Source organism: Gouania willdenowi, chromosome 22, assembly GCF_900634775.1.
Source record: "Gouania willdenowi chromosome 22, fGouWil2.1, whole genome shotgun sequence".
In the NCBI taxonomy this organism is placed as follows: domain Eukaryota; kingdom Metazoa; phylum Chordata; class Actinopteri; order Blenniiformes; family Gobiesocidae; genus Gouania; species Gouania willdenowi.
This window is the reverse complement of record NC_041065.1, coordinates 9,354,861-9,381,515: the sequence shown is the minus strand read 5'-3', so window position 1 is coordinate 9,381,515 and position 26,655 is coordinate 9,354,861. Positions and strand designations below refer to the sequence as shown.

General features: G+C 41.5%; 46 non-coding genes and 1 gene segment (V, D, J or C); 46 read left to right on the top strand and 1 right to left on the bottom strand.

Annotated features, from left to right (window-relative positions):
* The window catches only part of LOC114456123 (T-cell receptor beta-2 chain C region-like), a 297,915-nt gene that overhangs the window by 17,070 nt on the left and 254,190 nt on the right, over positions 1 to 26,655 (bottom strand).
* On the top strand, positions 1,912 to 1,984 carry trnak-cuu (transfer RNA lysine (anticodon CUU)). The gene has a single exon. It is a non-coding gene; the product is annotated as a tRNA-Lys (tRNA).
* On the top strand, positions 2,314 to 2,386 carry trnak-cuu (transfer RNA lysine (anticodon CUU)). Its single transcript has one exon. It is a non-coding gene; the product is annotated as a tRNA-Lys (tRNA).
* trnak-uuu (transfer RNA lysine (anticodon UUU)) lies at positions 2,515 to 2,587 on the top strand. Its single transcript has one exon. It is a non-coding gene; the product is annotated as a tRNA-Lys (tRNA).
* trnak-uuu (transfer RNA lysine (anticodon UUU)) lies at positions 3,117 to 3,189 on the top strand. The gene has a single exon. It is a non-coding gene; the product is annotated as a tRNA-Lys (tRNA).
* Positions 4,662 to 4,734, top strand: trnak-cuu (transfer RNA lysine (anticodon CUU)). Its single transcript has one exon. It is a non-coding gene; the product is annotated as a tRNA-Lys (tRNA).
* trnak-cuu (transfer RNA lysine (anticodon CUU)) lies at positions 5,064 to 5,136 on the top strand. Its single transcript has one exon. It is a non-coding gene; the product is annotated as a tRNA-Lys (tRNA).
* trnak-cuu (transfer RNA lysine (anticodon CUU)) lies at positions 5,838 to 5,910 on the top strand. The gene has a single exon. It is a non-coding gene; the product is annotated as a tRNA-Lys (tRNA).
* On the top strand, positions 6,231 to 6,303 carry trnak-cuu (transfer RNA lysine (anticodon CUU)). Its single transcript has one exon. It is a non-coding gene; the product is annotated as a tRNA-Lys (tRNA).
* trnak-cuu (transfer RNA lysine (anticodon CUU)) lies at positions 6,807 to 6,879 on the top strand. Its single transcript has one exon. It is a non-coding gene; the product is annotated as a tRNA-Lys (tRNA).
* trnak-uuu (transfer RNA lysine (anticodon UUU)) lies at positions 7,008 to 7,080 on the top strand. The gene has a single exon. It is a non-coding gene; the product is annotated as a tRNA-Lys (tRNA).
* Positions 7,410 to 7,482, top strand: trnak-cuu (transfer RNA lysine (anticodon CUU)). The gene has a single exon. It is a non-coding gene; the product is annotated as a tRNA-Lys (tRNA).
* Positions 7,611 to 7,683, top strand: trnak-uuu (transfer RNA lysine (anticodon UUU)). Its single transcript has one exon. It is a non-coding gene; the product is annotated as a tRNA-Lys (tRNA).
* trnak-cuu (transfer RNA lysine (anticodon CUU)) lies at positions 7,812 to 7,884 on the top strand. The gene has a single exon. It is a non-coding gene; the product is annotated as a tRNA-Lys (tRNA).
* On the top strand, positions 8,013 to 8,085 carry trnak-cuu (transfer RNA lysine (anticodon CUU)). Its single transcript has one exon. It is a non-coding gene; the product is annotated as a tRNA-Lys (tRNA).
* On the top strand, positions 8,790 to 8,862 carry trnak-cuu (transfer RNA lysine (anticodon CUU)). Its single transcript has one exon. It is a non-coding gene; the product is annotated as a tRNA-Lys (tRNA).
* trnak-cuu (transfer RNA lysine (anticodon CUU)) lies at positions 8,991 to 9,063 on the top strand. The gene has a single exon. It is a non-coding gene; the product is annotated as a tRNA-Lys (tRNA).
* On the top strand, positions 9,768 to 9,840 carry trnak-cuu (transfer RNA lysine (anticodon CUU)). The gene has a single exon. It is a non-coding gene; the product is annotated as a tRNA-Lys (tRNA).
* Positions 9,969 to 10,041, top strand: trnak-uuu (transfer RNA lysine (anticodon UUU)). Its single transcript has one exon. It is a non-coding gene; the product is annotated as a tRNA-Lys (tRNA).
* On the top strand, positions 10,170 to 10,242 carry trnak-cuu (transfer RNA lysine (anticodon CUU)). Its single transcript has one exon. It is a non-coding gene; the product is annotated as a tRNA-Lys (tRNA).
* Positions 10,371 to 10,443, top strand: trnak-cuu (transfer RNA lysine (anticodon CUU)). The gene has a single exon. It is a non-coding gene; the product is annotated as a tRNA-Lys (tRNA).
* On the top strand, positions 10,572 to 10,644 carry trnak-uuu (transfer RNA lysine (anticodon UUU)). Its single transcript has one exon. It is a non-coding gene; the product is annotated as a tRNA-Lys (tRNA).
* On the top strand, positions 10,773 to 10,845 carry trnak-cuu (transfer RNA lysine (anticodon CUU)). Its single transcript has one exon. It is a non-coding gene; the product is annotated as a tRNA-Lys (tRNA).
* Positions 10,974 to 11,046, top strand: trnak-cuu (transfer RNA lysine (anticodon CUU)). Its single transcript has one exon. It is a non-coding gene; the product is annotated as a tRNA-Lys (tRNA).
* On the top strand, positions 11,751 to 11,823 carry trnak-cuu (transfer RNA lysine (anticodon CUU)). The gene has a single exon. It is a non-coding gene; the product is annotated as a tRNA-Lys (tRNA).
* Positions 12,345 to 12,417, top strand: trnak-cuu (transfer RNA lysine (anticodon CUU)). Its single transcript has one exon. It is a non-coding gene; the product is annotated as a tRNA-Lys (tRNA).
* trnak-cuu (transfer RNA lysine (anticodon CUU)) lies at positions 12,921 to 12,993 on the top strand. Its single transcript has one exon. It is a non-coding gene; the product is annotated as a tRNA-Lys (tRNA).
* Positions 13,122 to 13,194, top strand: trnak-cuu (transfer RNA lysine (anticodon CUU)). Its single transcript has one exon. It is a non-coding gene; the product is annotated as a tRNA-Lys (tRNA).
* On the top strand, positions 13,323 to 13,395 carry trnak-cuu (transfer RNA lysine (anticodon CUU)). Its single transcript has one exon. It is a non-coding gene; the product is annotated as a tRNA-Lys (tRNA).
* On the top strand, positions 14,099 to 14,171 carry trnak-cuu (transfer RNA lysine (anticodon CUU)). Its single transcript has one exon. It is a non-coding gene; the product is annotated as a tRNA-Lys (tRNA).
* On the top strand, positions 14,300 to 14,372 carry trnak-uuu (transfer RNA lysine (anticodon UUU)). Its single transcript has one exon. It is a non-coding gene; the product is annotated as a tRNA-Lys (tRNA).
* trnak-cuu (transfer RNA lysine (anticodon CUU)) lies at positions 14,501 to 14,573 on the top strand. The gene has a single exon. It is a non-coding gene; the product is annotated as a tRNA-Lys (tRNA).
* On the top strand, positions 14,702 to 14,774 carry trnak-cuu (transfer RNA lysine (anticodon CUU)). Its single transcript has one exon. It is a non-coding gene; the product is annotated as a tRNA-Lys (tRNA).
* On the top strand, positions 14,903 to 14,975 carry trnak-cuu (transfer RNA lysine (anticodon CUU)). The gene has a single exon. It is a non-coding gene; the product is annotated as a tRNA-Lys (tRNA).
* Positions 15,881 to 15,953, top strand: trnak-uuu (transfer RNA lysine (anticodon UUU)). Its single transcript has one exon. It is a non-coding gene; the product is annotated as a tRNA-Lys (tRNA).
* On the top strand, positions 16,082 to 16,154 carry trnak-cuu (transfer RNA lysine (anticodon CUU)). The gene has a single exon. It is a non-coding gene; the product is annotated as a tRNA-Lys (tRNA).
* On the top strand, positions 16,283 to 16,355 carry trnak-cuu (transfer RNA lysine (anticodon CUU)). Its single transcript has one exon. It is a non-coding gene; the product is annotated as a tRNA-Lys (tRNA).
* Positions 16,484 to 16,556, top strand: trnak-cuu (transfer RNA lysine (anticodon CUU)). Its single transcript has one exon. It is a non-coding gene; the product is annotated as a tRNA-Lys (tRNA).
* trnak-uuu (transfer RNA lysine (anticodon UUU)) lies at positions 16,685 to 16,757 on the top strand. The gene has a single exon. It is a non-coding gene; the product is annotated as a tRNA-Lys (tRNA).
* Positions 16,886 to 16,958, top strand: trnak-cuu (transfer RNA lysine (anticodon CUU)). The gene has a single exon. It is a non-coding gene; the product is annotated as a tRNA-Lys (tRNA).
* trnak-uuu (transfer RNA lysine (anticodon UUU)) lies at positions 17,087 to 17,159 on the top strand. The gene has a single exon. It is a non-coding gene; the product is annotated as a tRNA-Lys (tRNA).
* trnak-cuu (transfer RNA lysine (anticodon CUU)) lies at positions 17,862 to 17,934 on the top strand. Its single transcript has one exon. It is a non-coding gene; the product is annotated as a tRNA-Lys (tRNA).
* On the top strand, positions 18,063 to 18,135 carry trnak-cuu (transfer RNA lysine (anticodon CUU)). Its single transcript has one exon. It is a non-coding gene; the product is annotated as a tRNA-Lys (tRNA).
* Positions 20,218 to 20,290, top strand: trnak-cuu (transfer RNA lysine (anticodon CUU)). Its single transcript has one exon. It is a non-coding gene; the product is annotated as a tRNA-Lys (tRNA).
* Positions 20,419 to 20,491, top strand: trnak-cuu (transfer RNA lysine (anticodon CUU)). The gene has a single exon. It is a non-coding gene; the product is annotated as a tRNA-Lys (tRNA).
* On the top strand, positions 23,150 to 23,222 carry trnak-uuu (transfer RNA lysine (anticodon UUU)). The gene has a single exon. It is a non-coding gene; the product is annotated as a tRNA-Lys (tRNA).
* Positions 26,226 to 26,298, top strand: trnak-cuu (transfer RNA lysine (anticodon CUU)). Its single transcript has one exon. It is a non-coding gene; the product is annotated as a tRNA-Lys (tRNA).

The window sequence follows — 26,655 nt, the reverse complement described above, 5'->3', positions numbered from 1 at the left end:
GGTAGAGCATGAGACCTTTAATCTCAGGGTCGTGGGTTCAAGCCTCACACTGGGTGATTTCTGACCTAGGTTGTGGAAGTCTGCTTCATCAATAGACAAACATTCTGGTTGGTGAAGGCACTGTTTTTCCATATTTATTGTAGTTTTATATGAGGAAAAAATACCGAAAATGTTTAAAGCACAAGCCCAGTTAGCTCAGATGGTAGAGCATGAGACTTTTAATCTCATGGTCATGGGTTCGAGCCACATACTGGGTGAATTGTCCATAGAGGAATATTCTGTATGATGAAAGCACTGCTTTTCCTATTTTATTGTAGTTTTATACGAGAAATAAATAACGGAAATGTTAAATGCAAAAGCCGAGTTCGATAGGATGGTTGAGCATGAGACTCTTAATCTCGGGGTCGTGGGTTCAAGCCCCACACTGGGTGGTTTGTGACCTAGTTTGTGGAACTGTGCCCAGTCAATAGATGAACATTCTGGTGGGTGAAGGCACTGTTTTTCCATATTTATTGTAGTTTTATATGAGGAAAAAATACCGAAAATGTTAAAAGCACAAGCCCAGTTAGCTCAGATGGTAGAGCATGAGACTTTTAATCTCAGGGTCATGGGTTCGAGCCCCATACTGGGTGAATAGTCCATACAGGAATATTCTGTATGATGAAGGCACTGCTTTTCCTATTTTATTGGAGTTTTATATGAGAAATAAATAACGGAAATGTTAAATGCAAAAGCCGAGTTCGATAGGATGGTAGAGCATGAGGCTCTTAATCTCAGGGTCATCTGTTCAAACCCCACAATGGGTGGTTTGTGACCTAATTTTTGGAACTGTACCTTGTCAATCGATGAACATTCTGGTTGGTGAAGGCACTGGTTTTCCATATTTATTGTAGTTTTATATGAGGAAAAATACCACAAGTGTTGTAAATACTAGCAAAGTTAGCTCAGATGGTAGAGCATGAGGCTCTTAATCTCGGGGTTGTGGGTTCAAGCCCCACACTGGGTGATTTGTGACCTAGGTTGTGGAAGTGCGCCTCGTCAATAGATGAACATTCTGGTTGGTGAAGGCACTGTTTTTCCATATTTATTGTAGTTTTATATGAGGAAAAAATACCGAAAATGTTCAAAGGACAAGCCCAGTTAGCTCAGATGGTAGAGCATGAGACTTTTAATCTCAGGGTCGTGGGTTCAAGCCTCACACTGGGTGATTTCTGACCTAGGTTGTGGAAGTCTGCTTCATCAATAGACAAACATTCTGGTTGGTGAAGGCACTGTTTTTCCATATTTATTGTAGTTTTATATGAGGAAAAAATACAGCAAATGTTAAAAGCACAAGCCCAGTTAGCTCAGATGGTAGAGCATGAGACTTTTAATCTCAGGGTTGTGGGTTCAAGCCCCACACTGGGTGATTTGTGAACTAGGTTGTGGAAGTGCGCCTCGTCAATAGATGAACATTCTGGTTGGTGAACGCACTGTTTTTCCATATTTATTGTAGTTTTATATGAGGAAAAAATACCGAAAATGTTTAAAGCACAAGCCCAGTTAGCTCAGATGGTAGAGCATGAGACTTTTAATCTCATGGTCATGGGTTCGAGCCACATACTGGGTGAATTGTCCATAGAGAAATATTCTGTATGATGAAAGCACTGCTTTTCCTATTTTATTGTAGTTTTATACGAGAAATAAATAACGGAAATGTTAAATGCAAAAGCCGAGTTCGATAGGATGGTTGAGCATGAGACTCTTAATCTCAAGGTCATGGGTTCAAGCCCCACACTGGGTGGTTTGTGACCTAATTTGTGGAACTGCGCCCAGTCAATAGATGAACATTCCGGTTGGTGAAGGCACTGTTTTTCCATATTTATTGTAGTTTTATATGAGGAAAAAATACCGAAAATGTTAAAAGCACCAGCCCAGTTAGCTCAGATGGTAGAGCATGAGGCTCTTAATCTCGGGGTCGTGGGTTCAAGCCCCACACTGGGTGATTTGTGACCTAGGTTTTGGAAGTGCGCCTCGTCAATAGATGAACATTCTGGTTGGTCGAGTCACTGTTTCACCATATTTGTTGTAGTTTTATATGAGGAAAAAGTACAGCAAGTGTTGAAAGCGCAAGCCCAGATAGCTCAGATGGTAGAACATGAGGCTCTTAATCTCAGGGTCGTGGGTTCAAGCCCAACACTGGGTGATTTGTGACCAAGGTTGTGGAAGTGTGCCTCGTCAATAGATGAACATTCCGGTTGGTGAAGGCACTGTTTTTCCATATTTATTGTAGTTTTATATGAGGAAAAAATACCGAAAATGTTAAAAGCACAAGCCCAGTTAGCTCAGATGGTAGAGCATGAGGCTCTTAATCTCGGGGTCGTGGGTTCAAGCCCCACACTGGGTGGTTTGTGACCTAGGTTGTGGAAGTCTGCCTCATCAAAAGACAAACATTCTGGTTGGTGAAGGCACTGTTTTTCCATATTTATTGTAGTTTTATATGAGGAAAAAATACAGCAAATGTTAAAAGCACAAGCCCAGTTAGCTCAGATGGTAGAGCATGAGACTTTTAATCTCAGGGTCGTGGGTTCAAGCCCCACACTGGGTGATTTGTGATCTAGGTTGTGGAAGTGCGCCTCATCAATAGATGAACATTCCGGTTGGTGAAGGCGCTGTTTTTCCATATTTATTGTAGTTTTATATGAGGAAAAAATACCGAAAGTGTTAAAGCACAACCCCAGTTAGCTCAGATGGTAGAGCATGAGACTTTTAATCTCGGGGTCATGGGTTCAAGCCCCACACTGGGTGGTTTGTGACCTAATTTGTGGAACTGCGCCCAGTCAATAGATGAACATTCCGGTTGGTGAAGGTACTGTTTTTCCATATTTATTGTAGTTTTATATGAGGAAAAAATACAGCAAATGTTAAAAGCACAAGCCCAGTTAGCTCAGCTGGTAGAGTATGAGACTTTTAATCTCAGGGTTGTGGGTTCAAGCCCCACACTGGGTGATTTGTGACCTAGGTTGTGGAAGTGCGCCTCGTCAATAGATGAACATTCTGGTTTGTGAACGCACTGTTTTTCCATATTTATTGTAGTTTTATATGAGGAAAAAATACCGAAAATGTTAAAAGCACTAGCCCAGTTAGCTCAGATGGTAGAGCATGAGACTTTTAATCTCAGGGTCGTGGGTTCAAGCCCCACACTGGGTGATTTCTGACCTAGGTTGTGGAAGTCTGCTTCATCAATAGACAAACATTCTGGTTGGTGAAGGCACTGTTTTTCCATATTTATTGTAGTTTTATATGAGGAAAAAATACCGAAAATGTTAAAAGCACAAGCCCAGTTAGCTCAGATGGTAGAGCATGAGGCTCTTAATCTCGGGGTCGTGGGTTCAAGCCTCACACTGGGTGGTTTGTGACCTAATTTGTGGAACTGCGCCCAGTCAATAGATGAACATTCTGGTTGGTGAAGGCACTGTTTTTCCACATTTATTGTAGTTTTATATGAGGAAAAAATACCGAAAATGTTAAAAGCACAAGCCCAGTTAGCTCAGATGGTAGAGCATGAGACTTTTAATCTCAGGGTCATGGGTTCGAGCCCCATACTGGGTGAATTGTCCATAGAGGAATATTCTGTATGATGAAAGCACTGCTTTTCCTATTTTATTGTAGTTTTATACGAGAAATAAATAACGGAAATGTTAAATGCAAAAGCCGAGTTCGATAGGATGGTTGAGCATGAGACTCTTAATCTCAGGGTCATGGGTTCAAGCCCCACACTGGGTGGTTTGTGACCTAATTTGTGGAACTGCGCCCAGTCAATAGATGAACATTCCGGTTGGTGAAGGCACTGTTTTTCCATATGTATTGTAGTTTTATATGAGGAAAAAATACCGAAAATGTTAAAAGCACAAGCCCAGTTAGCTCAAATGGTAGAGCATGAGGCTCTTAATCTCGGGGTCGTGGGTTCAAGCCCCACACTGGGTGATTTCTGACCTATGTTTTGGAAGTGCGCCTTGTCAATAGATGAACATTCTGGTTGGTCGAGGCACTGTTTCACCATATTTGTTGTAGTTTTATATGAGGAAAAAGTACAGCAAGTGTTGAAAGCACTAGCTCAGAAGGTAGAGCATGAGGCTCTTAATCTCAGGGTCGTGGGTTCAAGCCCCACACTGGGTGGTTTGTGACCTAATTTGTGGAACTGCGCCCAGTCAATAGATGAACATTCTGGTTGGTGAAGGCACTGTTTTTCCATATTTATTGTAGTTTTATATGAGGAAAAAATACCGAAAATGTTAAAAGCACAACCCCAGTTAGCTCAGATGGTAGAGCATGAGACTTTTAATCTCAGGGTCATGGGTTCGAGCCCCATACTGGGTGAATTGTCCATAGAGGAATATTCTGTATGATGAAAGCACTGCTTTTCCTATTTTATTGTAGTTTTATACGAGAAATAAATAACGGAAATGTTAAATGCAAAAGCCGAGTTCGATAGGATGGTTGAGCATGAGACTCTTAATCTCAGGGTCATGGGTTCAAGCCCCACACTGGGTGGTTTGTGACCTAATTTGTGGAACTGCGCCCAGTCAATAGATGAACATTCCGGTTGGTGAAGGCACTGTTTTTCCATATTTATTGTAGTTTTATATGAGGAAAAAATACCGAAAATGTTAAAAGCACAAGCCCAGTTAGCTCAGATGGTAGAGCATGAGGCTCTTAATCTCGGGGTCGTGGGTTCAAGCCCCACACTGGGTGATTTCTGACCTATGTTTTGGAAGTGCGCCTTGTCAATAGATGAACATTCTGGTTGGTCGAGGCACTGTTTCACCATATTTGTTGTAGTTTTATATGAGGAAAAAGTACAGCAAGTGTTGAAAGCACAAGCCCAGATAGCTCAGATGGTAGAGCATGAGGCTCTTAATCTCAGGGTCGTGGGTTCAAGCCCCACACTGGGTGATTTCTGACCTAGGTTGTGGAAGTCTGCTTCATCAATAGACATACATTCTGGTTGGTGAAGTCACTGTTTTTCCATATTTATTGTAGTTTTATATGAGGAAAAAATACAGCAAATGTTAAAAGCACAAGCCCAGTTAGCTCAGATGGTAGAGCATGAGGCTCTTAATCTCAGGGTCGTGGGTTCAAGCCCCACACTGGGTGGTTTGTGACCTAATTTGTGGAACTGCGCCCAGTCAATAGATGAACATTCTGCTTGGTGAAGGCACTGTTTTTCCATATTTATTGTAGTTTTATATGAAGAAAAAATACCGAAAATGTTAAAAGCACAAGCCCAGTTAGCTTAGATGGTAGAGCATGAGACTTTTAATCTCAGGGTCATGGGTTCGAGCCCCATACTGGGTGAATTGTCCATACAGGAATATTCTGTATGATGAAGGCACTGCTTTTCCTATTTTATTGGAGTTTTATATGAGAAATAAATAACGGAAATGTTAAATGCAAAAGCCGAGTTCGAGGATGGTAGAGCATGAGGCTGTTAATCTCAGGGTCATCTGTTCAAACCCCACAATGGGTGGTTTGTGACCTAATTTTTGGAACTGTACCTTGTCAATCGATGAACATTCTGGTTGGTGAAGGCACTGGTTTTCCATATTTATTGTAGTTTTATATGAGGAAAAATACCACAAGTGTTGAAAATACTAGCAAAGTTAGCTCAGATGGTAGAGCATGAGGCTCTTAATCTCAGGGTCGTGGGTTCAAGCCCCACACTGGGTGGTTTGTGACCTAATTTGTGGAACTGCGCCCAGTCAATAGATGAACATTCTGGTTGGTGAAGGCAGTGTTTTTCCATATTTATTGTAGTTTTATATGAGGAAAAAATACCGAAAATGTTAAAAGCACAAGCCCAGTTAGCTCAGATGGTAGAGCATGAGGCTCTTAATCTCAGGGTCGTGGGTTCAAGCCCCACACTGGGTGATTTGTGACCAAGGGTGTGGAAGTGTGCCTCGTCAATAGATGAACATTCTGGTTGGTGAAGGCACTGTTTTTCCATATTTATTGTAGTTTTATATGAGGAAAAAATACCAAAAATGTTAAAAGCACTAGCTCAGATGGTAGAGCATGAGGCTCTTAATCTCAGGGTCGTGGGTTCAAGCCCCACACTGGGTGATTTGTGACCAAGGGTGTGGAAGTGTGCCTCGTCAATAGATGAACATTCTGGTTGGTGAAGGCACTGTTTTTCCATATTTATTGTAGTTTTATATGAGGAAAAAATACCGAAAATGTTAAAAGCACAAGCCCAGTTAGCTCAGATGGTAGAGCATGAGGCTCTTAATCTCAGGGTCGTGGGTTCAAGCCCCACACTGGGTGGTTTGTGACCTAATTTGTGGAACTGCTCCCAGTCAATAGATGAACATTCTGGTTGGTGAAGGCAGTGTTTTTCCATATTTATTGTAGTTTTATATGAGGAAAAAATACCAAAAATGTTAAAAGCACAAGCCCAGTTAACTCAGATGGTAGAGCATGAGACTTTTAATCTCAGGGTCATGGGTTCGAGCCCCATACTGGGTGAATTGTCCATAGAGGAATATTCTGTATGATGAAAGCACTGCTTTTCCTATTTTATTGTAGTTTTATACGAGAAATAAATAACGGAAATGTTAAATGCAAAAGCCGAGTTCGATAGGATGGTTGAGCATGAGACTCTTAATCTCAGGGTCATGGGTTCAAGCCCCACACTGGGTGGTTTGTGACCTAATTTGTGGAACTGCGCCCAGTCAATAGATGAACATTCTGGTTTGTGAACGCACTGTTTTTCCATATTTATTGTAGTTTTATATGAGGAAAAAACACCGAAAATGTTAAAAGCACAAGCCCAGTTAGCTCAGATGGTAGAGCATGAGGCTCTTAATCTCAGGGTCGTGGGTTCAAGCCCCACACTGGGTGGTTTGTGACCTAATTTGTGGAACTGCGCCCAGTCAATAGATGAACATTCTGGTTGGTGAACGCACTGTTTTTCCATATTTATTGTAGTTTTATATGAGGAAAAAATACCGAAAATGTTAAAAGCACTAGCCCAGTTAGCTCAGATGGTAGAGCATGAGACTTTTAATCTCAGGGTCGTGGGTTCAAGCCCCACACTGGGTGGTTTGTGACCTAATTTGTGGAACTGCGCCCAGTCAATAGATGAACATTCTGGTTTGTGAACGCACTGTTTTTCCATATTTATTGTAGTTTTATATGAGGAAAAAATACCGAAAATGTTAAAAGCACAAGCCCAGTTAGCTCAGATGGTAGAGCATGAGGCTCTTAATCTCAGGGTCGTGGGTTCAAGCCCCACACTTGGTGGTTTGTGACCTAATTTGTGGAACTGCGCCCAGTCAATAGATGAACATTCTGGTTGGTGAAGGCAGTGTTTTTCCATATTTATTGTAGTTTTATATGAGGAAAAAATACCAAAAATGTTAAAAGCACAAGCCCAGTTAGCTCAGATGGTAGAGCATGAGGCTCTTAATCTCAGGGTCGTGGGTTCAAGCCCCACACTGGGTGATTTGTGACCTAGGTTGTGGAAGTGCGCCTCGTCAATAGATGAACATTCTGGTTTGTGAAGGCACTGTTTTTCCATATTTATTGTAGTTTTATATGAGGAAAAAATACCGAAAATGTTAAAAGCACTAGCCCAGTTAGCTCAGATGGTAGAGCATGAGACTTTTAATCTCAGGGTCGTGGGTTCAAGCCCCACACTGGGTGATTTCTGACCTAGGTTGTGGAAGTCTGCTTCATCAATAGACAAACATTCTGGTTGGTGAAGGCACTGTTTTTCCATATTTATTGTAGTTTTATATGAGGAAAAAATACCGAAAATGTTAAAAGCACAAGCCCAGTTAGCTCAGATGGTAGAGCATGAGGCTCTTAATCTCAGGGTCGTGGGTTCAAGCCCCACACTGGGTGATTTGTGACCTAGGTTTTGGAAGTGCGCCACGTCAATAGATGAACATTCTGGTTGGTGAAGGCACTGTTTTTCCATAGTTATTGTAGTTTTATATGAGGAAAAAATACCGAAAATGTTAAAAGCACAAGCCCAGTTAGCTCAGATGGTAGAGCATGAGGCTCTTAATCTCAGGGTCGTGGGTTCAAGCCCCACACTGGGTGATTTGTGACCTAGGTTTTGGAAGTGCGCCTCGTCAATAGATGAACATTCTGGTTGGTCGAGGCACTGTTTCACCATATTTGTTGTAGTTTTATATGAGGAAAAAATACCGAAAATGTTAAAAGCACAAGCCCAGTTAGCTCAGATGGTAGAGCATGAGGCTCTTAATCTCGGGGTCGTGGGTTCAAGCCTCACACTGGGTGGTTTGTGACCTAATTTGTGGAACTGCGCCCAGTCAATAGATGAACATTCTGGTTGGTGAAGGCACTGTTTTTCCACATTTATTGTAGTTTTATATGAGGAAAAAATACCGAAAATGTTAAAAGCACAAGCCCAGTTAGCTCAGATGGTAGAGCATGAGACTTTTAATCTCAGGGTCATGGGTTCGAGCCCCATACTGGGTGAATTGTCCATAGAGGAATATTCTGTATGATGAAAGCACTGCTTTTCCTATTTTATTGTAGTTTTATACGAGAAATAAATAACGGAAATGTTAAATGCAAAAGCCGAGTTCGATAGGATGGTTGAGCATGAGACTCTTAATCTCAGGGTCATGGGTTCAAGCCCCACACTGGGTGGTTTGTGACCTAATTTGTGGAACTGCGCCCAGTCAATAGATGAACATTCCGGTTGGTGAAGGCACTGTTTTTCCATATTTATTGTAGTTTTATATGAGGAAAAAATACCGAAAATGTTAAAAGCACAAGCCCAGTTAGCTCAGATGGTAGAGCATGAGGCTCTTAATCTCAGGGTCGTGGGTTCAAGCCCCACACTGGGTGATTTGTGACCAAGGGTGTGGAAGTGTGCCTCGTCAATAGATGAACATTCTGGTTGGTGAAGGCACTGTTTTTCCATATTTATTGTAGTTTTATATGAGGAAAAAATACCAAAAATGTTAAAAGCACAAGCCCAGTTAGCTCAGATGGTAGAGCATGAGGCTCTTAATCTCAGGGTTGTGGGTTCAAGCCCCACACTGGGTGATTTGTGACCAAGGGTGTGGAAGTGTGCCTCGTCAATAGATGAACATTCTGGTTGGTGAAGGCACTGTTTTTCCATATTTATTGTAGTTTTATATGAGGAAAAAATACCGAAAATGTTAAAAGCACAAGCCCAGTTAGCTCAGATGGTAGAGCATGCGGCTCTTAATCTCAGGGTCGTGGGTTCAAGCCCCACACTGGGTGGTTTGTGACCTAATTTGTGGAACTGCTCCCAGTCAATAGATGAACATTCTGGTTGGTGAAGGCAGTGTTTTTCCATATTTATTGTAGTTTTATATGAGGAAAAAATACCAAAAATGTTAAAAGCACAAGCCCAGTTAGCTCAGATGGTAGAGCATGAGACTTTTAATCTCAGGGTCATGGGTTCGAGCCCCATACTGGGTGAATTGTCCATAGAGGAATATTCTGTATGATGAAAGCACTGCTTTTCCTATTTTATTGTAGTTTTATACGAGAAATAAATAACGGAAATGTTAAATGCAAAAGCCGAGTTCGATAGGATGGTTGAGCATGAGACTCTTAATCTCAGGGTCATGGATTCAAGCCCCACACTGGGTGGTTTGTGACCTAATTTGTGGAACTGCGCCCAGTCAATAGATGAACATTCTGGTTTGTGAACGCACTGTTTTTCCATATTTATTGTAGTTTTATATGAGGAAAAAACACCGAAAATGTTAAAAGCACAAGCCCAGTTAGCTCAGATGGTAGAGCATGAGGCTCTTAATCTCAGGGTCGTGGGTTCAAGCCCCACACTGGGTGGTTTGTGACCTAATTTGTGGAACTGCGCCCAGTCAATAGATGAACATTCTGGTTGGTGAACGCACTGTTTTTCCATATTTATTGTAGTTTTATATGAGGAAAAAATACCGAAAATGTTAAAAGCACTAGCCCAGTTAGCTCAGATGGTAGAGCATGAGACTTTTAATCTCAGGGTCGTGGGTTCAAGCCCCACACTGGGTGATTTCTGACCTAGGTTGTGGAAGTCTGCTTCATCAATAGACAAACATTCTGGTTGGTGAAGGCACTGTTTTTCCATATTTATTGTAGTTTTATATGAGGAAAAAATACCGAAAATGTTAAAAGCACAAGCCCAGTTAGCTCAGATGGTAGAGCATGAGGCTCTTAATCTCAGGGTCGTGGGTTCAAGCCCCACACTGGGTGGTTTGTGACCTAATTTGTGGAACTGCGCCCAGTCAATAGATGAACATTCTGGTTGGTGAAGGCAGTGTTTTTCCATATTTATTGTAGTTTTATATGAGGAAAAAATACCAAAAATGTTAAAAGCACAAGCCCAGTTAGCTCAGATGGTAGAGCATGAGGCTCTTAATCTCAGGGTCGTGGGTTCAAGCCCCACACTGGGTGATTTGTGACCTAGGTTGTGGAAGTGCGCCTCGTCAATAGATGAACATTCTGGTTTGTGAACGCACTGTTTTTCCATATTTATTGTAGTTTTATATGAGGAAAAAATACCGAAAATGTTAAAAGCACTAGCCCAGTTAGCTCAGATGGTAGAGCATGAGACTTTTAATCTCAGGGTCGTGGGTTCAAGCCCCACACTGGGTGATTTCTGACCTAGGTTGTGGAAGTCTGCTTCATCAATAGACAAACATTCTGGTTGGTGAAGGCACTGTTTTTCCATATTTATTGTAGTTTTATATGAGGAAAAAATACCGAAAATGTTAAAAGCACAAGCCCAGTTAGCTCAGATGGTAGAGCATGAGGCTCTTAATCTCAGGGTCGTGGGTTCAAGCCCCACACTGGGTGATTTGTGACCTAGGTTTTGGAAGTGCGCCTCGTCAATAGATGAACATTCTGGTTGGTGAAGGCACTGTTTTTCCATAGTTATTGTAGTTTTATATGAGGAAAAAATACCGAAAATGTTAAAAGCACAAGCCCAGTTAGCTCAGATGGTAGAGCATGAGGCTCTTAATCTCAGGGTCGTGGGTTCAAGCCCCACACTGGGTGATTTGTGACCTAGGTTTTGGAAGTGCGCCTCGTCAATAGATGAACATTCTGGTTGGTCGAGGCACTGTTTCACCATATTTGTTGTAGTTTTATATGAGGAAAAAATACCGAAAATGTTAAAAGCACAAGCCCAGTTAGCTCAGATGGTAGAGCATGAGGCTCTTAATCTCGGGTTCGTGGGTTCAATCCTCACACTGGGTGGTTTGTGACCTAATTTGTGGAACTGCGCCCAGTCAATAGATGAACATTCTGGTTGGTGAAGGCACTGTTTTTCCACATTTATTGTAGTTTTATATGAGGAAAAAATACCGAAAATGTTAAAAGCACAAGCCCAGTTAGCTCAGATGGTAGAGCATGAGACTTTTAATCTCAGGGTCATGGGTTCGAGCCCCATACTGGGTGAATTGTCCATAGAGGAATATTCTGTATGATGAAAGCACTGCTTTTCCTATTTTATTGTAGTTTTATACGAGAAATAAATAACGGAAATGTTAAATGCAAAAGCCGAGTTCGATAGGATGGTTGAGCATGAGACTCTTAATCTCAGGGTCATGGGTTCAAGCCCCACACTGGGTGGTTTGTGACCTAATTTGTGGAACTGCGCCCAGTCAATAGATGAACATTCCGGTTGGTGAAGGCACTGTTTTTCCATATTTATTGTAGTTTTATATGAGGAAAAAATACCGAAAATGTTAAAAGCACAAGCCCAGTTAGCTCAGATGGTAGAGCATGAGGCTCTTAATCTCAGGGTCGTGGGTTCAAGCCCCACACTGGGTGATTTCTGACCTATGTTTTGGAAGTGCGCCTTGTCAATAGATGAACATTCTGGTTGGTCGAGGCACTGTTTCACCATATTTGTTGTAGTTTTATATGAGGAAAAAGTACAGCAAGTGTTGAAAGCACTAGCTCAGATGGTAGAGCATGAGGCTCTTAATCTCAGGGTCGTGGGTTCAAGCCCCACACTGGGTGATTTGTGACCTAGGTTGTGGAAGTGCGCCTCGTCAAAAGATGAACATTCTGGTTGGTGAAGGCACTGTTTTTCCATATTTATTGTAGTTTTATATGAGGAAAAAATACCGAAAATGTTAAAAGCACAAGCCCAGTTAGCTCAGATGGTAGAGCATGAGACTTTTAATCTCAGGGTTGTGGGTTCAAGCCCCACACTGGGTGATTTCTGACCTAGGTTGTGGAAGTCTGCTTCATCAATAGACAAACATTCTGGTTGGTGAAGTCACTGTTTTTCCATATTTATTGTAGTTTTATATGAGGAAAAAATACAGCAAATGTTAAAAGCACAAGCCCAGTTAGCTCAGATGGTAGAGCATGAGGCTCTTAATCTCAGGGTCGTGGGTTCAAGCCCCACACTGGGTGGTTTGTGACCTAATTTGTGGAACTGCGCCCAGTCAATAGATGAACATTCTGGTTGGTGAAGGCACTGTTTTTCCATATTTATTGTAGTTTTATATGAGGAAAAAATACCGAAAATGTTAAAAGCACAACCCCAGTTAGCTCAGATGGTAGAGCATGAGACTTTTAATCTCAGGGTCATGGGTTCGAGCCCCATACTGGGTGAATTGTCCATAGAGGAATATTCTGTATGATGAAAGCACTGCTTTTCCTATTTTATTGTAGTTTTATACGAGAAATAAATAACGGAAATGTTAAATGCAAAAGCCGAGTTCGATAGGATGGTTGAGCATGAGACTCTTAATCTCAGGGTCATGGGTTCAAGCCCCACACTGGGTGGTTTGTGACCTAATTTGTGGAACTGCGCCCAGTCAATAGATGAACATTCCGGTTGGTGAAGGCACTGTTTTTCCATATTTATTGTAGTTTTATATGAGGAAAAAATACCGAAAATGTTAAAAGCACAAGCCCAGTTAGCTCAGATGGTAGAGCATGAGGCTCTTAATCTCAGGGTCGTGGGTTCAAGCCCCACACTGGGTGGTTTGTGACCTAATTTGTGGAACTGCGCCCAGTCAATAGATGAACATTCTGGTTGGTGAAGGCAGTGTTTTTCCATATTTATTGTAGTTTTATATGAGGAAAAAATACCAAAAATGTTAAAAGCACAAGCCCAGTTAGCTCAGATGGTAGAGCATGAGGCTCTTAATCTCAGGGTCGTGGGTTCAAGCCCCACACTGGGTGATTTGTGACCAAGGGTGTGGAAGTGTGCCTCGTCAATAGATGAACATTCTGGTTGGTGAAGGCACTGTTTTTCCATATTTATTGTAGTTTTATATGAGGAAAAAATACCGAAAATGTTAAAAGCACAAGCCCAGTTAGCTCAGATGGTAGAGCATGAGGCTCTTAATCTCAGGGTCGTGGGTTCAAGCCCCACACTGGGTGGTTGGTGACCTAATTTGTGGAACTGCGCCCAGTCAATAGATGAACATTCTGCTTGGTGAAGGCACTGTTTTTCCATATTTATTGTAGTTTTATATGAAGAAAAAATACCGAAAATGTTAAAAGCACAAGCCCAGTTAGCTCAGATGGTAGAGCATGAGACTTTTAATCTCAGGGTCATGGGTTCGAGCCCCATACTGGGTGAATTGTCCATACAGGAATATTCTGTATGATGAAGGCACCGCTTTTCCTATTTTATTGGAGTTTTATATGAGAAATAAATAACGGAAATGTTAAATGCAAAAGCCGAGTTCGATAGGATGGTAGAGCATGAGGCTGTTAATCTCAGGGTCATCTGTTCAAACCCCACAATGGGTGGTTTGTGACCTAATTTTTGGAACTGTACCTTGTCAATCGATGAACATTCTGGTTGGTGAAGGCACTGGTTTTCCATATTTATTGTAGTTTTATATGAGGAAAAATACCACAAGTGTTGAAAATACTAGCAAAGTTAGCTCAGATGGTAGAGCATGAGGCTCTTAATCTCAGGGTCGTGGGTTCAAGCCCCACACTGCGTGATTTGTGACCTAAGTTGTGGAAGTGCGCCTCGTCAATAGATGAACATTCTGGTTGGTGAAGGCACTGTTTTTCCACATTTATTGTCGTTTTATATGACGAAAAAATACAGCAAATGTTAAAAGCACAAGCCCAGTTAGCTCAGATGGTAGAGCATGAGGCTCTTAATCTCGGGGTCGTGGGTTCAAACCCCACACTGGGTGATTTGTGACCTAGGTTGTGGAAGTGCGCCTCGTCAATAGATGAACATTCTGGTTTGTGAACGCACTGTTTTTCCATATTTATTGTAGTTTTATATGAGGAAAAAATACCGAAAATGTTAAAAGCACTAGCCCAGTTAGCTCAGATGGTAGAGCATGAGACTTTTAATCTCAGGGTCGTGGGTTCAAGCCCCACACTGGGTGATTTCTGACCTAGGTTGTGGAAGTCTGCTTCATCAATAGACAAACATTCTGGTTGGTGAAGGCACTGTTTTTCCATATTTATTGTAGTTTTATATGAGGAAAAAATACCGAAAATGTTAAAAGCACAAGCCCAGTTAGCTCAGATGGTAGAGCATGAGGCTCTTAATCTCAGGGTCGTGGGTTCAAGCCCCACACTGGGTGGTTTGTGACCTAATTTGTGGAACTGCGCCCAGTCAATAGATGAACATTCTGGTTGGTGAAGGCAGTGTTTTTCCATATTTATTGTAGTTTTATATGAGGAAAAAATACCGAAAATGTTAAAAGCACAAGCCCAGTTAGCTCAGATGGTAGAGCATGAGGCTCTTAATCTCAGGGTCGTGGGTTCAAGCCCCACACTGGGTGATTTGTGACCAAGGGTGTGGAAGTGTGCCTCGTCAATAGATGAACATTCTGGTTGGTGAAGGCACTGTTTTTCCATATTTATTGTAGTTTTATATGAGGAAAAAATACCAAAAATGTTAAAAGCACAAGCCCAGTTAGCTCAGATGGTAGAGCATGAGGCTCTTAATCTCAGGGTCGTGGGTTCAAGCCCCACACTGGGTGGTTTGTGACCTAATTTGTGGAACTGCGCCCAGTCAATAGATGAACATTCTGGTTGGTGAAGGCAGTGTTTTTCCATATTTATTGTAGTTTTATATGAGGAAAAAATACCAAAAATGTTAAAAGCACAAGCCCAGTTAGCTCAGATGGTAGAGCATGAGACTTTTAATCTCAGGGTCATGGGTTCGAGCCCCATACTGGGTGAATTGTCCATAGAGGAATATTCTGTATGATGAAAGCACTGCTTTTCCTATTTTATTGTAGTTTTATACGAGAAATAAATAACGGAAATGTTAAATGCAAAAGCCGAGTTCGATAGGATGGTTGAGCATGAGACTCTTAATCTCAGGGTCATGGGTTCAAGCCCCACACTGGGTGATTTCTGACCTATGTTTTGGAAGTGCGCCTTGTCAATAGATGAACATTCTGGTTGGTCGAGGCACTGTTTCACCATATTTGTTGTAGTTTTATATGAGGAAAAAGTACAGCAAGTGTTGAAAGCACAAGCCCAGATAGCTCAGATGGTAGAGCATGAGGCTCTTAATCTTGGGGTCGTGGGTTCAAACCCCACACTGGGTGATTTGTGACCTAGGTTGTGGAAGTGCGCCTCGTCAATAGATGAACATTCTGGTTTGTGAACGCACTGTTTTTCCATATTTATTGTAGTTTTATATGAGGAAAAAATACCGAAAATGTTAAAAGCACAAGCCCAGTTAGCTCAGATGGTAGAGCACGAGGCTCTTAATCTCAGGGTCGTGGGTTCAAGCCCCACACTGGGTGGTTTGTGACCTAATTTGTGGAACTGCGCCCAGTCAATAGATGAACATTCTGGTTGGTGAAGGCAGTGTTTTTCCATATTTATTGTAGTTTTATATGAGGAAAAAATACCGAAAATGTTAAAAGCACTAGCCCAGTTAGCTCAGATGGTAGAGCATGAGACTTTTAATCTCAGGGTCGTGGGTTCAAGCCCCACACTGGGTGATTTCTGACCTAGGTTGTGGAAGTCTGCTTCATCAATAGACAAACATTCTGGTTGGTGAAGGCACTGTTTTTCCATATTTATTGTAGTTTTATATGAGGAAAAAATACCGAAAATGTTAAACGCACAAGCCCAGTTAGCTCAGATGGTAGAGCATGAGGCTCTTAATCTCAGGGTCGTGGGTTCAAGCCCCACACTGGGTGGTTTGTGACCTAATTTGTGGAACTGCGCCCAGTCAATAGATGAACATTCTGGTTTGTGAACGCACTGTTTTTCCATATTTATTGTAGTTTTATATGAGGAAAAAATACCGAAAATGTTAAAAGCACAAGCCCAGTTAGCTCAGATGGTAGAGCATGAGGCTCTTAATCTCAGGGTCGTGGGTTCAAGCCCCACACTGGGTGGTTTGTGACCTAATTTGTGGAACTGCGCCCAGTCAATAGATGGACATTCTGGTTGGTGAAGGCAGTGTTTTTCCATATTTATTGTAGTTTTATATGAGGAAAAAATACCAAAAATGTTAAAAGCACAAGCCCAGTTAGCTCAGATGGTAGAGCATGAGGCTCTTAATCTCAGGGTCGTGGGTTCAAGCCCCACACTGGGTGATTTGTGACCTAGGTTGTGGAAGTGCGCCTCGTCAATAGATGAACATTCTGGTTTGTGAACGCACTGTTTTTCCATATTTATTGTAGTTTTATATGAGGAAAAAATACCGAAAATGTTAAAAGCCCTAGCCCAGTTAGCTCAGATGGTAGAGCATGAGACTTTTAATCTCAGGGTCGTGGGTTCAAGCCCCACACTGGGTGATTTCTGACCTAGGTTGTGGAAGTCTGCTTCATCAATAGACAAACATTCTGGTTGGTGAAGGCACTGTTTTTCCATATTTATTGTAGTTTTATATGAGGAAAAAATACCGAAAATGTTAAAAGCACAAGCCCAGTTAGCTCAGATGGTAGAGCATGAGGCTCTTAATCTCAGGGTCGTGGGTTCAAGCCCCACACTGGGTGGTTTGTGACCTAATTTGTGGAACTGCGCCCAGTCAATAGATGAACATTCTGGTTGGTGAAGGCAGTGTTTTTCCATATTTATTGTAGTTTTATATGAGGAAAAAATACCGAAAATGTTAAAAGCACTAGCCCAGTTAGCTCAGATGGTAGAGCATGAGACTTTTAATCTCAGGGTCGTGGGTTCAAGCCCCACACTGGGTGATTTCTGACCTAGGTTGTGGAAGTGCGCCTCGTCAACAGATGAACATTCTGTTTGCTGAAGGCACTGCTTTTCCATATTAATTGTAGTTTTATATGAGGAAAAAATACAGCAAATGTTAAAAACACAAGCCCAGTTAGCTCAGATGGTAGAGCATGAGACTTTTAATATCAGGGTCATGGGTTCGAGCCCCATACTGGGTGAATTGTCCATAGAAGAATATTCTGTATGATGATGGCACTGCTTTTCCTATTTTATGTAGTTTTATACGAGAAATAAATAACAGAAATGTTAAATGCAAAAGCCGAGTTCGATAGGATGGTAGAGCATGAGGCTCTTAATCTCAGGGTCATCTGTTCAAGCCCCACACTGGGTGGTTTGTGACCTAATTTGTGGAACTGTACCTTGTCAATCGATGAACATTCTGGTTGGTGAAGGCACTGGTTTTCCATATTTATTGTAGTTTTATATGAGGAAAAATACCACAAGTGTTGAAAATACTAGCAAAGTTAGCTCAGATGGTAGAGCATGAGGCTCTTAATCTCAGGGTCGTGGGTTCAAGCCCCACACTGGGTGATTTGTGACCTAGGTTGTGGAAGTGCCCCTCGTCAATAGATGAACATTCTGGTTGGTGAAGGCACTGTTTTTCCATATTTATTGTAGTTTTATATGATGAAAAAATACAGCAAATGTTAAAAGCACAAGCCCAGTTAGCTCAGATGGTAGAGCATGAGGCTCTTAATCTCGGGGTCGTGGGTTCAAGCCCCACACTGGGTGATTTGTGACCTAGGTTGTGGAAGTCTGCTTCATCAATAGACAAACGTTCTGGTTGGTGAAGGCACTGTTTTTCCATATTTATTGTAGTTTTATATGAGGAAAAAATACAGCAAATGTTAAAAGCGCAAGCCCAGTTAGCTCAGATGGTAGAGCATGAGGCTCTTAATCTCAGGGTCGTGGGTTCAAGCCCCACACTGGGTGGTTTGTGACCTAATTTGTGGAACTGCGCCCAGTCAATAGATGAACATTCTGGTTGGTGAAGGCAGTGTTTTTCCATATTTATTGTAGTTTTATATGAGGAAAAAATACCAAAAATGTTAAAAGCACAAGCCCAGTTAGCTCAGATGGTAGAGCATGAGGCTCTTAATCTCAGGGTAGTGGGTTCAAGCCCCACACTGGGTGATTTGTGACCAAGGTTGTGGAAGTGCGCCTCGTCAATAGATGAAAATTCTGGTTGGTGAAGGCACTGCTTTTTCATATTTATTGTAGTTTTATATGAGGAAAAAATACAGCAAATGTTAAAAGCAGAAGCCCAGTTAGCTCAGATGGTAGAGCATGAGACTTTTAATCTTAGGGTCGTGGGTTCAAGCCCCACACTGGGTGATTTGTGATCTAGGTTGTGGAAGTGCGCCTCGTCAATAGATGAACATTCTGGTTGGTGAAGGCACTGTTTTTCCATATTTATTGTAGTTTTATATGAGGAAACAATACAGCAAATGTTAAAAGCACAAGCCCAATTAGCCCAGATGGTAGAGCATGAGACTTTTAATCTCAGGGTCATGGTTTCGAGCCCCATACTGGGTGAATTGTCCATACAGAAATATTCTGTATGATGAAGACACTGCTTTTCCTATTTTATTGGAGTTTTATATGAGAAATAAATAACGGAAATGTTAAATGCAAAAGCCGAGTTCGATAGGATGGTAGAGCATGAGGCTCTTAATCTCAGGGTCATCTGTTCAAACCCCACAATGGGTGGTTTGTGACCTAATTTTTGGAACTGTACCTTGTCAATCGATGAACATTCTGGTTGGTGAAGGCACTGGTTTTCCATATTTATTGTAGTTTTATATGAGGAAAAATACCACAAGTGTTGAAAATACTAGCAAAGTTAGCTCAGATGGTAGAGCATGAGGCTCTTAATCTCAGGGTCGTGGGTTCAAGCCCCACACTGGGTGATTTGTGACCTAGGTTGTGGAAGTGCGCCTCGTCAATAGATGAACATTCTGGTCGGTGAAGGCACTGTTTTTCCACATTTATTGTAGTTTTATATGATGAAAAAATACAGCAAATGTTAAAAGCACAAGCCCAGTTAGCTCAGATGGTAGAGCATGAGGCTCTTAATATCAGGGTCGTGGGTTCAAGCCCCACACTGGGTGATTTGTGATCTAGGTTGTGGAAGTGCGCCTCGTCAATAGATGAACATTCTGGTTGGTGAAGGCACTGTTTTTCCATATTTATTGTAGTTTTATATGAGGAAACAATACAGCAAATGTTAAAAGCACAAGCCCAATTAGCTCAGATGGTAGAACATGAGACTTTTAATCTCAGGGTCATGGGTTCGAGCCCCATACTGGGTGAATTGTCCATACAGGAATATTCTGTATGATGAAGGCACTGCTTTTCCTATTTTATTGGAGTTTTATATGAGAAATAAATAACGGAAATGTTAAATGCAAAAGCCGAGTTCGATAGGATGGTAGAGCATGAGGCTCTTAATCTCAGGGTCATCTGTTCAAACCCCACAATGGGTGGTTTGTGACCTAATTTTTGGAACTGTACCTTGTCAATCGATGAACATTCTGGTTGGTGAAGGCACTGGTTTTCCATATTTATTGTAGTTTTATATGAGGAAAAATACCACAAGCGTTGAAAATACTAGCAAAGTTAGCTCAGATGGTAGAGCATGAGGCTCTTAATCTCAGGGTCGTGGGTTCAAGCCCCACACTGGGTGATTTGTGACCTAGGTTGTGGAAGTGCGCCTCGTCAATAGATGAACATTCTGGTTGGTGAAGGCACTGTTTTTCCATATTTATTGTAGTTTTATATGAGGAAAAAATACCGAAAATGTTAAAAGCACAAGCCCAGTTAGCTCAGATGGTAGAGCATGACACTTTTAATCTCAGGGTCGTGGGTTCAAGCCCCACAATGGGTGATTTCTGACCTAGGTTGTGGAAGTCTGCTTCATCAATAGACAAACATTCTGGTTGGTGAAGGCACTGTTTTTCCATATTTATTGTAGTTTTATATGAGGAAAAAATACAGCAAATGTTAAAAGTGCAAGCCCAGTTAGCTCAGATGGTAGAGCATGAGGCTCTTAATCTCAGGGTTGTGGGTTCAAGCCCCACACTGGGTGGTTTGTGACCTAATTTGTGGAACTGCGCCCAGTCAATAGATGAACATTCTGGTTGGTGAAGGCAGTGTTTGTCCATATTTATTGTAGTTTTATATGAGGAAAAAATACCAAAAATGTTAAAAGCACAAGCCCAGTTAGCTCAGATGGTAGAGCATGAGGCTCTTAATCTCAGGGTCGTGGGTTCAAGCCCCACACTGGGTGATTTGTGATCTAGGTTGTGGAAGTGCGCCTCGTCAATAGATGAACATTCTGGTTGGTGAAGGCACTGTTTTTCCATATTTATTGTAGTTTTATATGAGGAAAAAATACAGCAAATGTTAAAAGCACAAGCCCAGTTAGCTCAGATTGTAGAGCATGAGGCTCTTAATCTCGGGGTCGTGGGTTCAAGCCCCACACTGGGTGGTTTGTGACCTAGGTTGTGGAAGTCTGCTTCATCAATAGACAAACATTCTGGTTGGTGAAGGCACTGTTTTTCCATATTTATTGTAGTTTTATATGAGGAAAAAATACAGCAAATGTTAAAAGCACAAGCCCAGTTAGCTCAGATGGTAGAGAATGAGACTTTTAATCTCAGGGTCGTGGGTTCAAGCCCCACACTGGGTGATTTGTGACCAAGGTTGTGGAAGTGCGCCTCGTCAATAGATGAACATTCTGGTTGGTGAAGGCACTGCTTTTCCATATTAATTGTAGTTTTATATGAGGAAAAAATACAGCAAATGTTAAAAACACAAGCCCAGTTAGCTCAGATGGTAGAGCATGAGACTTTTAATCTCAGGGTCATGGGTTCAAGCCCCACACTGGGTGATTTCTGACCTAGGTTGTGGAAGTCTGCTTCAGCAATAGACAAATATTCTGGTTGGTGAAGGCACTGTTTTTCCATATTTATTGTAGTTTTATATGAGGAAAAAATACAGCAAATGTTAAAAGCACAAGCCCAGTTAGCTCAGATGGTAGATCATGAGACTTTTAATCTCAGGGTCGTGGGTTCAAGCCCCACACTGGGTGATTTGTGATCTAGGTTGTGGAAGTGTGTCTCGTCAATAGATGAACATTCTGGTTGGTGAAGGCACTGTTTTTCCATATTTATTGTAGTTTTATATGAGGAAAAAATACCGAAAATGTTAAAAGTACAAGCCCAGTTAGCTCAGATGGTAGAGCATGAGACTTTTAATCTCAGGGTCATGGGTTCGAGCCCCATACTGGGTGAATTCTCCATAGAGGAATATTCTGTATGATGAAAGCACTGCTTTTCCTATTTTATTGTAGTTTTATACGAGAAATAAATAACGGAAATGTTAAATGCAAAAGCCGAGTTCGATAGGATGGTTGAGCATGAGACTCTTAATCTCAGGGTCATGGGTTCAAGCCCCACACTGGGTGGTTTGTGACCTAATTTGTGGAACTGCGCCCAATCAATAGATGAACATTCTGGTTGGTGAAGGCACTGTTTTTCCATATTTATTGTAGTTTTATATGAGGAAAAAATACCGAAAATGTTAAAAGCACAAGCCCAGTTAGCTCAGATGGTAGAGCATGAGACTTTTAATCTCAGGGTCATGGGTTCGAGCCCCATACTGGGTGAATTGTCCATAGAGGAATATTCCAAATGATGAAAGCACTGCTTTTCCTATTTTATTGTAGTTTTATACGAGAAATAAATAACGGAAATGTTAAATGCAAAAGCCGAGTTCGATAGGATGGTTGAGCATGAGACTCTTAATCTCAGGGTCATGGGTTCAAACCCCACACTGGGTGGTTTGTGACCTAATTTGTGGAACTGCGCCCAGTCAATAGATGAACATTCCGTTTGGTGAAGGCACTGTTTTTCCATATTTATTGTAGTTTTATATGAAGAAAAAATACCGAAAATGTTAAAAGCACAAGCCCAGTTAGCTCAGATGGTAGAGCATGAGACTTTTAATCTCAGGGTTGTGGGTTCAAGCCCCACACTGGGTGATTTCTGACCTAGGTTGTGAAAGTCTGCTTCATCAATAGACAAACATTCTGGTTGGTGAAGGCACTGTTTTTCCATATTTATTGTAGTTTTATATGAGGAAAAAATACAGCAAATGTTAAAAGCACAACCCCAATTAGCTCAGATGGTAGAGCATGAGACTTTTAATCTCAGGGTCATGGGTTCGAGCCCCATACTGGGTGAATTGTCCATACAGGAATATTCTGTATGATGAAGGCACTGCTTTTCCTATTTTATTGGAGTTTTATATGAGAAATAAATAACGGAAATGTTAAATGCAAAAGCCGAGTTCGATAGGATGGTAGAGCATGAGGCAGTTAATCTCAGGGTCATCTGTTCAAACCCCACATTGGGTGGTTTGTGACCTAATTTTTGGAACTGTACCTTGTCAATCGATGAACATTCTGGTTGGTGAAGGCACTGGTTTTCCATATTTATTGTAGTTTTATATGAGGAAAAATACCACAAGTGTTGAAAATACTAGCAAAGTTAGCTCAGATGGTAGAGCATGATGCTCTTAATCTCAGGGTCGTGGGTTCAAGCCCCACACTGGGTGATTTGTGACCTAGGTTGTGGAAGTGCGCCTCGTCAATAGATGAGCATTCTGGTTGGTGAAGGCACTGTTTTTCCACATTTATTGTAGTTTTACATGACGAAAAATATCACAAGTGTTGAAAATACTAGCAAAGTTAGCTCAGATGGTAGAGCATGATGCTCTTAATCTCAGGGTCATGGGTTCAAGCCCCACACTGGGTGATTTGTGACCTAGGTTGTGGAAGTGCGCCTCGTCAATAGATGAACATTCTGGTTGGTGAAGGCACTGTTTTTCCACATTTATTGAAGTTTTATATGACGAAAAAATACAGCAAATGTTAAAAGCACAAGCCCAGTTAGCTCAGATGGTAGAGCATGAGACTTTTAATCTCAGGGTCGTGGGTTCAAGCCCCACACTGGGTGATTTCTGACCTAGGTTGTGGAAGTCTGCTTCATCAATAGACAAACATTCTGGTTGGTGAAGGCACTGTTTTTCCATATTTATTGTAGTTTTATATGAGGAAAAAATACAGCAAATGTTAAAAGCACAAGCCCAGTTAGCTCAGATGGTAGAGCATGAGACTTTTAATCTCAGGGTCATGGGATTGAGCCCCATACTGGGTGAATTGTCCATAGAGGAAAATTCTGTATGATGATGGCACTGCTTTTCCTATTTTATGTAGTTTTATACGAGAAATAAATAACAGAAATGTTAAATGCAAAAGCCGAGTTCGATAGGATGGTTGAGCATGAGGCTCTTAATCTCAGGGTCATGGGTTCAAGCCCCACACTGGGTGGTTTGTGACCTAATTTGTGGAACTGCGCCCAGTCAATAGATGAACATTCCGGTTGGTGAAGGCACTGTTTTTCCATATTTATTGTAGTTTTATATGAGGAAAAAATACCGAAATTGTTAAAAGCACAAGCCCAGTCAGCTTAGATGGTAGAGCATGAGGCTCTTAATCTCGGGGTCGTGGGTTTAAGCCCCACACTGGGTGATTTGTGACCTAGGTTGTGGAAGTGCGCCTCGTCAATAGATGAACATTCTGGTTGGTGAAGGCACTGTTTTTCCATAGTTATTGTAGTTTTATATGAGGAAAAAATACCGAAAATGTTAAAAGCAGAAGCCCAGTTAGCTCAGATGGTAGAGCATGAGGCTCTTAATCTCAGGGTCGTGGGTTCAAGCCCCACACTGGGAGGTTTGTGACCTAGGTTGTGGAAGTCTGCTTCATCAAAAGACAAACATTCTGGTTGGTGAAGGCACTGTTTTTCCATATTTATTCTAGTTTTATATGAGGAAAAAATACCGAAAGTGTTAAAGCACAGCCCCAGTTAGCTCAGATGGTAGAGCGTGAGACTTTTAATCTCAGGGTCATGGGTTCGAGCCCCATACTGGGTGAATTGTCCATAGAGGAATATTCTCTATGATGAAAGCACTGCTTTTCCTATTTTATTGTAGTTTTGTACGAGAAATAAATAACGGAAATGTTAAATGCAAAAGCCGAGTTCGATAGGATGGTTGAGCATGAGACTCTTAATCTCAGGGTCATGGGTTCAAGCCCCACACTGGGTGGTTTGTGACCTAGTTTGTGGAACTGTGCCCAGTCAATAGATGAACATTCTGGTGGGTGAAGGCACTGTTTTTCCATATTTATTGTAGTTTTATATGAGGAAAAAATACCGAAAATGTTAAAAGCACAAGCCCAGTTAGCTCAGATGGTAGAGCATGAGACTTTTAATCTCAGGGTCATGGGTTCGAGCCCCAAACTGGGTGAATTGTCCATAGAGGAATATTCTGTATGATGAAAGCACTACTTTTCCTATTTTATTGTAGTTTTATACGAGAAATAAATAACGGAAATGTTAAATGCAAAAGCAGAGTTCGATAGGATGGTTGAGCATGAGACTCTTAATCTCAGGGTCATGGGTTCAAGCCCCCCACTGGGTGGTTTGTGACCTAATTTGTGGAACTGCGCCCAGTCAATAGATGAACATTCCGGTTGGTGAAGGCACTGTTTTTCCATATTTATTGTAGTTTTATATGAGGAAAAAATACCGAAAATGTTAAAAACACAAGCCCAGTTAGCTCAGATGGTACAGCATGAGACTTTTAATCTCAGGGTCATGGGATCGAGCCCCATACTGGGTGAATTGTCCATAGAGGAAAATTCTGTATGATGATGGCACTGCTTTTCCTATTTTATGTAGTTTTATACGAGAAATAAATAACAGAAATGTTAAATGCAAAAGCCGAGTTCGATAGGATGGTTGAGCATGAGGCTCTTAATCGCAGGGTCATGGGTTCAAGCCCCACACTGGGTGGTTTGTGACCTAATTTGTGGAACTGCGCCCAGTCAATAGATGAACATTCCGGTTGGTGAAGGCACTGTTTTTCCATATTTATTGTAGTTTTATATGAGGAAAAAATACCGAAAATGTTAAAAGCACAAGCCCAGTTAGCTCTGATGGTAGAGCATGAGACTTTTAATCTCAGGGTCGTGGGTTCAAGCCTCACACTGGGTGATTTCTGATCTAGGTTGTGGAAGTCTGCTTCATCAATAGACAAACATTCTGGTTGGTGAAGGTACTGTTTTTCCATATTTATTGTAGTTTTATATGAGGAAAAAATACAGCAAATGTTAAAAACACAAGACCAGTTAGCTCAGATGGTAGAGCATGAGACTTTTAATCTCAGGGTCATGGGTTCGAGCCCCATACTGGGTGAATTGTCCATAGAGGAATATTCTGTATGATGATGGCACTGCTTTTCCTATTTTATGTAGTTTTATACGAGAAATAAATAACAGAAATGTTAAATGCAAAAGCCGAGTTCGATAGGATGGTAGAGCATGAGGCTCTTAATCTCAGGGTCATCTGTTCAAGCCCCACACTGGGTGGTTTGTGACCTAATTTGTGGAACTGTACCTTGTCAATCGATGAACATTCTGGTTGGTGAAGGCACTGGTTTTCCATATTTATTGTAGTTTTATATGAGGAAAAATACCACAAGTGTTGAAAATACTAGCAAAGTTAGCTCAGATGGTAGAGCATGAGGCTCTTAATCTCAGGGTCGTGGGTTCAAGCCCCACACTGGGTGATTTGTGACCAAGGTTGTGGAAGTGTGCCTCGTCAATAGATGAACATTCTGGTTGGTGAAGGCACTGTTTTTCCATATTTATTGTAGTTTTATATGAGGAAAAAATACCGAAAATGTTAAAAGCACAAGCCCAGTTAGCTCAGATGGTAGAGCATGAGGCTCTTAATCTCGGGGTCGTGGGTTCAAGCCCCACACTCGGTGGTTTGTGACCTAGGTTGTGGAAGTCTACTTCATCAATAGACAAACATTCTGGTTGGTGAAGACACTGTTTTTCCATATTTATTGTAGTTTTATATGAGGAAAAAATACCGAAAATGTTAAAAGCACAAGCCCAGTTAGCTCAGATGGTAGAGCATGAGGCTCTTAATCTCGTGGTCGTGGGTTCAAGCCCCACACTGGGTGATTTGTGACCTAGGTTTTGGAAGTGCGCCTCGTCAATAGATGAACATTCTGGTTGGTCGAGTCACTGTTTCACCATATTTGTTGTAGTTTTATATGAGGAAAAAGTACAGCAAGTGTTGAAAGTGCAAGCCCAGATAGCTCAGATGGTAGAACATGAGGCTCTTAATCTCAGGGTCGTCTGTTCAAGCCCCACACTGGGTGATTTGTGACCTAGGTTGTGGAAGTGCGCCTCGTCAAAAGATGAACATTCTGGTTGGTGAAGGCACTGTTTTTCCATATTTATTGTAGTTTTATATGAGGAAAAAAATACCGAAAATGTTAAAAGCACAAGCCCAGTTAGCTCAGATGGTAGAGCAT